Source organism: Cupressus sempervirens, chromosome 3 (genome assembly GCF_028749045.1).
Source record: "Cupressus sempervirens isolate cs-2001-9-10 chromosome 3, ASM2874904v1, whole genome shotgun sequence".
NCBI lineage: Eukaryota > Viridiplantae > Streptophyta > Pinopsida > Cupressales > Cupressaceae > Cupressus > Cupressus sempervirens.
In genome coordinates this window covers 291,070,777-291,080,316 of record NC_143120.1, presented here as the reverse complement: position 1 = coordinate 291,080,316, position 9,540 = coordinate 291,070,777, and positions in this window count along the sequence as shown.

Genomic DNA, 9,540 nt, shown 5'->3' with positions numbered 1-9,540 from the left:
ACCTTCTTTCTTTAGTGAGGTATAGTGTGATCACTTGATCCATCATATTGGGTGATCATAGTTTCATCTTCTTTATCGCTTCCAACTCTTAATACCTCTATCCATGTTTACTTTCCTTTGGGTTTGTCACTTCTATTACTTTGTGCTGGTGCTGGCAGTCTTGTTTTAAAATTTCTATTAATGTGTCCAACTTTGAGACAACTGAAACAAACTATTTATCCATTTAGCCATTTCTTGTAATTTCCTCTAAAATGTGTTTTGATGCAATTTTATAGAATGCTTCCATATTCTCCACAATAGTGACAACTGTACCATGTATTATAATCTCAGTTGTAGGAATTGCCTTTCCTAATTGTATGAGTTTGTTTTTCAGGTAACTAGTTTGACTTTTTCTTGAGTCTGTACTCATGAGCTCTATGTCCATACTTTTGAAAATTGTAGAAATGACCTTGGAATTTAGATACCTTTCTAGTTGAGTCATTTTTCTTTGATCTACATTCATGTGCTTGATGTCTTTCTTACTTGGAGTTAAAACAATTACCCTTTAGTTTAGGAAATTCCTTACCATTTTTGCTCCTACAAATGTTAGATGTGTGACCAATTTTCCCACAATAATAGCATGTAGGTTTGCCTTTAGATTTTTCATTCCTTTTTTCTCCACTTTTAGATGATTCTCCTACTTTAGCAAATGAGGAGTGCTTGTTGTATCCTAGTCCAGAGGTGTCTTTTATTCTAGGTGACTTCATCATTTCTTCAAAGTGTTTGATTTCTTCATTTGGTTTGTTCAATCTCTCCATGAGTTCCTTTTCATGCCTCAACCCACTTTCCAATTGCTCATTCTATAGCCTTAGATTTGTGATCTCCAAATCCTTTCTATTTTCTTACTAATTTTTAAGTACTAATTGATTTATCATATCCAATTGATTATTTGTAGGATTTGTACCTCAAATGTGCTCTTTTCAAGTCTGCTAGTCATCTGTCTTTTGTCTTCTTCAGCCATGAGCTTGTATTCCATTTCTTTCTTGTTTTGTTTGATTGCTTCACATAGTATAACTAATTGAATTTCTTGTTCTATCTTGAGATCTTTTGCTTCTTTTACTAGGGCACTATTTTTCTCTAGCAATTCTGTCAATGCTTCATCATTGTTACTAGTCTTTCCACTATCTAAAAATCTTTCAGTGTCAACTTCTTTGTATTGAGTGTCATTTAGCTAAACAACTACCTCTTTTCTTCTTTTTAAGGTTTTCCTTAACTCTTCTTTTGCTACTTCTAATTGTTGCAATACGATCTAGATTTCAATCATCTAATTCTCAATGATTTTTCCCATCTTATACACTTCCATCTCTATGATCTAATCCTCTCATGCTCTTAGGATTCCTGATAATAGAATTGAGATTTGATACTAATTGTTGGAATGAGTATATGGTAAACAAGATATTGAGGAGGTGGGAATCCAGATCTTAAACCTTTTATGTTCAAAACCAATTTCATAAATTCACACCTAATTCATTTCATATAATAGATCTACCATTTAAAAAACAAAATGTTGAAACATAAATGAAATACATCACATCCATAAAAAGTTCAACACATAACACAATGATCTAGTTACCTAAAAACATTTCAAGATGAAGGTAAAAATGGGGTGGCGATGAAACACACAAATCTTCACTGTTGCAACAATAAAGTTAACTTGTTAGGGTTATGGTGTTTGATCATATGATATGATCTACCCTGTAAGGGGTCTACCTTGTTAAAAGCTTAAGAGACTATTAGGTCTCACCTTGTTAAATAATTTTACACTCACAATGAAGTGGGGATTCTATTAGGAGGTTTACATAGATCTGTTAAGAACACTATGTTAAAAAATTTACCATATCTCAATTAACATTAACTGATTTAGCACTTGACCCTCAATTTTCTCTACAAGCTGATCTTGTGTCTCCTCTTTGCTATATCTCTAATATGACCTCGTAATATGATAACTCTGTTCAATTCTTCACTACTCTAATTACTTTCCATCTGCTACGATTTCATACTTTATTTTCACACCTTCATATGCACATACATTCATACATATTTACTCACATGCATAATGATACTTCTCTTTCTCTATACACAAAATTCTAGGGTTAGAATCCTCCTTAAATATATGTTATGTGAAGATTCTAGATCTTGATCAATGACTTATAATTCATCATCTTTATCTCTTTCTATCCCATTTTATGATTGGTTAAATTGCATGCCTTGGGATCATTACCTTCTATAGTGATGCGTGATCAACCTCTTAGCTGACTCTACAAATATTAAATATCATAGAAAAGTTGGCCAAAATGGTTTACATATGGGTTTGTGTCAATACAAACTTATATGTCTGAATTAAAGTACTCGACACTTGAATGCTTCGATGCTTGGTCACGTAAAATTCTTCATGTTTCTGCTCAACTTCAATATACATGCTTGCTCGACACTTAGTAACTTGTTAACATACTCGATCTCAACTATATTTCTCAACTCATACATCTTCTTAGTTGCTACTAAATACTCAACAATCATTATCCTACTCGGTATAAGAATTGTATGCTCAAACTTTACTAGATAACTCATTGTAGTGATGATCTTGTAATCTAGCCTAGTAAATGGCCAAGTGTTTGGATAGTATTCAAAAACATACACTTAAAGATCAACATTTTTTGTTGACAAATTTAAGATTTCTATTGTGTACTCTGGGGGGCATATCTTGAGTACCCGATCTCTAGTTTGGGAATTCTTTATATCATTGGCAATATCTTATATAATTCTTACTAGTAATGTTGGTTCTATTTCTAGATTCACCACCAGGAAAATTCTACTAATTTTTTTATATTTTTATATTCTATTGGATATCTTGGTTGTTTTAGGTCTAGGGATCAATTTTATTGCTTTAGATGATTCATCATGGGTTTTACTATCTATTGTATCAATCTTGTGTCTCTTCTCATCTTTGTAGACATCTATTGTATGCATTTTTGCAAATGCACTCAGATAAAGTGCCATATTCCATTTGTATTTTTTTTATTCTAGTTATTTTGCCTTATGATTTGTGTAATGACATCTAATGACACTCACATAGATTATTGTATTCTTGGGAACTATTATATCTTGTGCCTTATTGTACATGCACTACTTTGATCCATATGGGCATGATCAAGCCATCTAAGTCTCATTCCATGAGTGCAAATTAGGGCACAATAGGACAAAACAGACTTCCTAAGAAATAAAAGAAAATAAAGTAACAAGAAACAAGAAAATAAGTTTTCTAATCCAAGAGCAATAAATGATGCATCTTCTTCAAAAACAAATAATCCCAATAAGGAGAGAACACCATGTTCCTATTGTAATAAACTTAGTCATGATGAACATAAATGTTCAAAGAAGCAAACTGATGAGTTGTCCCATCTTCTTGAAAGGAACAATGTCAAAGTTCTTGATTCTGTCAAGTCAAATTCATCCCAAGAATCTTCCAAGGAATAAAGTAAAGGAAAAGGAATGGGTAAGGCCCTAATTGCTATTTCCCCACAACCAAATTCATGGATTATTGATTTGGGTGCTTCACACTACATGGCTTCATCAAAAGAATGTTTTTACTTATTGGAGTCATGTTCTATGCCATCCATTCTTTTGGGTGATGACACTCCTACTAAAGTGCATGGGAGAGGTTCTATTGACATGAGGGAAGGGAAATTTCATGATATTCTTTGTGTTCCATCTTTTAAAACTAATATCCTATCTATTTACTAGATCACTCACACATGCTCTAGCAAGTGAGTTGAGTTCGCTTCAAATATAGTGGTTATTAGTGAGATGAGAAACGGGTCTACAATTGTAGTCAGAAAGGAAAAACATCAATCAAAATTGTATCACTTCTCTCACTTTGTTCCTGATTCACTTCACTTTCATTACTCACTCACTCTGATGAAGTGAGTCATTTGTGGCATCAATGGTTTGGCCACTTACATTACCACTACTTAGAATAACTAAGTCAACATGATATGGTTACAAGGATGCCTTCTATTTGATTTTCTAATAGAGTTTGTCAAGGATGCATTCTTGGAAAACATCCTAAAGAAAAAACTAATAAATGAAAAGCATGGAGAGCCACACAACTTTTCGAGCTAGTACATAGTGATTTGGTAAGACCATTTCCACATCCTTCTTTTAGAAAAGCCAAATATGTTTTTAACATTCATTAATGATCTTTCCCAATACACATTATTATATTTTCTCAAACATAAGTATAAAGTATTTGAGTATTTCCAAGAGTTTAATTTTCGTAGAGAAAAAAATTGGAGAGTTCCTCAAGGTCTTGCACATAGATAATGGGAGGAATATGTCAACCAAACATTTGAGCAATTCTATATCTCAGAAGGAATTGATCTTGAACACATAGTTCCCTATAGTCCACAATAGAATGGAGTTGTAGAAAGTAAGAATAGGTCCTTAAAGGAATGGCCAATAGTATGATCTATTCCAAATCATTGGCACCTTAGTATTGAGCATAGACCATCAATTGTGCATGTTACATTCAAAATCAGGTTCCTCATCAAGTTGTAAGGAGAGTAACTTCTTTTGAAGCTTGGACTAGTCAAAAACCTAAAGTCAAACATTTTTGAGTGTTTGGGTCTCCCTCATGGGCCCATATTCCAACCAAGAATCATAAGGAAATGGATCCACAAAGAAGGAATTGTATATTATTTGCATATCTAGATGGTGTCAAAGGCTATAGACTTCTCCATTACACCACACATGAGATTTTCATTGAGAGGAGTGTTCACTTTGAGGAGACATTGTGACTGCATGATAATAGTTCTTCTAAAGTTCTTGATCCTTTTGATCTAGATGAGAAGTATTCTATTTCAAATGATGATGATGAGGATCTATCTTCCTCCTCTCCTAGTCATCATTTAGAGGATGATTCTCCACATGTTCCGCATATTGGGCCTCGTTGGGCTTGACAAACATTAGAACCAACATGTGATTGGGTTGGTGATCCTTCAGACAAGAGATGAACAAGTTCTTAGTTTGAGCAAGCTCCACATCTCTTTATTGCTATAGCTTCTGATCCAAAAACATGTTGAGAAGCTTCTGGTGTTCCCGAGTGGGATACTAGTATGTAAGAAGAGTTTAGTTTCTTAGAGAGGAATCATACTTGAGATTTAGTCCCTCTTCCTATGAGAAGAAGTATTTTTCAATGCAAGTGGATCTATTGAATTTGTTTTTTGTAGCTGATGAGTCAGTTGTTAAATATAAGGGTTGCCTAGTCACCAATGGACTCTCCTAGGTTCCTAGAATTGACTTCTTTGAGACCTTTTCACTAGTTGCAATGATGAATTCTATTTGACTTATCCTTGTCATTACTATATCCCATCATTGGGAAGTCCATTAGATAGAAGTTATTCATAGTGACCTTTAGGAAGAGATCTATATGGAGCAACCACAAGGGTTCATTGTCGATCCTACACTTGTCTGCCACCTTCAAAAGTCCCTTTATGGCCTCAAACAAGCTCCATGAGCTTGGTATACCAAGATGGCCTCCATCCTTCTATTAGTTAGGTTCACTCTATGCCATTCTGATATGAATTTCTATATCTTGCAATAGGATGAAACTCTCACCTTTCTTGTCCTCTACATTGATGACTTGTTGATCATGGGGAGTCACTCATCCCACATCACAATAGTCATAACTTCAGTTCATGATCAGTTCTTAATGTCTGACTTATGTCTTCTTCGCTACTTCTTAGGGATTGAGATCACTTAGTCACCTTTTGGTATATTCATTGGCCAACCTAAGTATGATCTTGATATGCTCTCCATATTTCATATGGGTAACCACAAGTATCCACTTACTCCATTTGTATTAGGGGTTAAACTTGAGGCTTCTTGTTCTTCACCCTTATTTGATGCTACCTTATATCATCAATTGGTTGTTAGCTTTATATACTTGGCTCACACAAGACTTGATATTTCAGATGATGTGGGCATGGTATATGGTATAAGGGCATTATAGAGTTATAATTTGTTTATAATTAATGCACCTTATATAAATAGTGGCCAATGAATATACTAGAAGGTGTCTAAGTGATGTTAATCCCATTGTTGGGAAGTTCATTAGATGGATGTGAAGAATGAATTACTTCATGATGACCTTTATGAAGAGATCTATATGGAGTCCCATGAATCTAAATTGAGTAATTAATGCAACTACTAAGGCTATTTGGCTTTATCACATCATCACTTAATTTGAAATTTCTTTCCAAAAGCCAACAATCATCTTTTGTAACAATCAAAGTGCTACTCATATTTTTCTAGCAATTCGGTTGATCATCAATGGAATAAACACATTCATATTCACATGCACTAGATTTGGGAGATGATTCATGAGGAGGTCCTTGACCTTCAATACTGCTAGACATCTAATTAGACTGTGAATATCTTCATCAAACCTTTCACTAAGAGAAAGTTCATTCACTTATGTGCCTTTCTTGGGGTATGACATGCATATTCTTCTAGAGCTTTTTAGCTTATTTTCTACTCTCTTTTGGAGAGGAGTTTTTTCCCATTGGATTTTTCTCCTCTTCTTTGGTTATGAGAGGGTATTTTTAGTTGTACATGGGTATCTAGCATGGATTTGATGTCGAGACCCATTAGTTTTTTTCTCTCCCTAAGTTACTCTTAGGGGTGGGTGTTAGAGTAAAAGGTAAATGTTAAAGTTATTTGGTGAATCCTTCCATTTACCTCTTTGACTTAAGCTTACTTAAGTCTTACTTTTAAAATCCTTATTGGAAATATTACATTCCTCCACTGCATGAGTGGGAAATTTAATATTCCTCTAGTTTCTTAATGGGGAATTTAATATTCCTCCACTTGGTGGGGGAATTTAATATTCCCACCGAGGATTTTAAAAATAAAACCTAAGTAGGCTTAAGTCAAAGAGATAAATTGAAGGATTTACCATTTACCATTTACTCTAACACCCCCCCTTAAGTGCAACTTAGGGAGAGAAAAAAACTTGTGCCTCCCAACATCAAAGCCATGTTAGGTACTCATGTACATTCTCCATTAGAGATTGGAGAATAGATCTGATACCATGTTAGAGTTGATAAAAAAAACTCTATAGGAGCCTGGATAATAATCTAAAAACAAAATACTAGATAGATGGAAGGTATGAAGAAGGGACACAAAATTACTCTCAAATATGCAATATATTCATTAAGAGAAAAAATGCATAATTGTGTTACATTGTGTTGTGTTGTTGTGTTTCTCTGCATTCTTTGCCTTTATCAATTTTTTCTTCAGGATGTTTTCCAAGAATGCATCCTTGAAAAAATCCATTAGAAAATTGAATAGAAGGCAACCTTGTAACCATATCATGTTGACTAACTTCTTGTATGTAGCAGTAGCTTAACTGGCCAAATCATTGATGCCACAAATGAATCACTTCATCAGAATGAGTGAGTAATTCAAGTGAAGGTGAATCGAGAAAAAAGTGAGAGAAGTGATACAATCTTGATTAATGTTCTACCTTTCCCACTGCAATTAGATACCCATTTCTCACTATATTTGGAGTACATTCAACTCACTTTCTAGAGGTTGTGTGAGTGATCTAATAAACAAATAAGATATTAGTTGAGAAAGATGGAACACAAAGAACATCATAAAATTTCCCTTGACTCACGTCAATAGACCCTTTCCCATGCACTTCAGCATTAGTGTCATCACCCAAAAGAATGGATGGCATAGAACATGACTCCAATGAGAAAAAAAAATGCTTTTGATGTAGCCATGTGGTGTGAAGTACCCAAATCAATAATCCATGAATTTGGTTGTGAGGCAACAACTATTAGGGCCTTATCCTTTCCTTTTCCTTTACTTGATTCCTTGGAAGATTGTTGGGATGAATTTGACTTAACAGAATCATGTACTTTGATATTGTTCCTTTCAAGAAGATGGGAAAAGTGATCAATTTTACTCTTCAGACATTTATCTTCATCATGACCAAATTTATTACAATAGGAACATTTTGTTCTCTCCTTCTTGGGCTTATTACTTTTGAAGAAGATGCATCATTTACTGCTCTTGGAGTAGAAAACTTATTTTCTTGATTCTTTTCTGCTTGGTACTTTTGTTTCTTTTCTTGCTTAGGAAGCCATCTTTGTCCTTTTGTGCCCTAATTTGCAATCAAGGCATGAGATTTATATGGCTTGATAATACCCATATGGATCAACTTATCCTGCTCCTTTATGAATTCATTTGCAAACTCATCAAGAGAAGGCATTGTGTAGTTATTGCCTAAGACACTTTTAGTAGCATAGAAGGTAGAAACAACCACATAATATGTAGGACCAAGCTTGGAAAGAATACTTAGGATTAGTTGTGAATATTTCTTCTCAATTTTACATTCTTTTAATTGCAATGTTAAATTTTTCAACTTGGTGAAGAAGTCTTGAATATTATCAAAGTTGCATGGATTTAATCCTATCAATCCATTCTCTAATTGATGCCCTCTCAGTTCATTTTTCTTTCCAAATATTCCTTCTAATGTTTTCCATACATTATTAGGAGTTGTAGATGATTCCACATGAAAGAGAAGCTCTGGAGATATAGCCATGCATAAGGTACCATACACTTCATCACATTTGTTATGCCATTTAGGATTTTCTACAAGTAATGTTGGTTCAATTTCAAAACCCATTGTTACTTGATACAACCCTAACTTCTTAAGATAGATATTCATTTTAGACTTCCACTCATAGTAGTTATAGGGTGTGAGTAATGGTATTGTTGATTCATCCATTTTAGTGTAGAAATAAAGATTGTTGTGCATAATGAAAGAGAAGCAAGGTTAACACAAGAGAGTAATGAGAGTGCAAGAGAGTACACACAAGACTACCCCCCTTTTTACTAGATAAAAAATCACCCCCCTGAGATGCAATAATTTTGGCACTTTATAATTTAGTACATGTACAATTGCCACTTTTGCAAAATATGGAGCAAAGTGGACTTGATTTTGCAATTTAAACTTCCAATCTGAAGCAAATGAAGACTTATACAATTAGGATGAAGGATTTCTATGAATCCAAAATATTACAAGTGCCAATTTTGGCCAAAGTATGAAAGTAAAAATTTTATCCAAAATAATAATATATTTTTAAAGAATATTTGGATTCTTCTCAAAAAATCATGCACTTAAAAAAGTGGCACTCCGAAAGCTATCTGTATGAGTTTGTATAATGCTCTGAAAGTTGTAAAATGTAGGATTACAAAAGCACACTCATAAAAACCTACAATTTTGAAATACCATATGCATCCAAAACTCAAAAATAACACAACCACTAAATTATTAGGAGAAGCTTAGTCCAAATAAAAAAAATTGCATCCCATTTGGAGTCCAGATGGCCAAGTTATGGTCTTCCAATGTCAGACTACCAAATAAGAAATGCAAATGAAGAAGGGAAAAAATAGAGATTTTTGTGCTTAAACTTGATGGGCTAATGGAAGTCA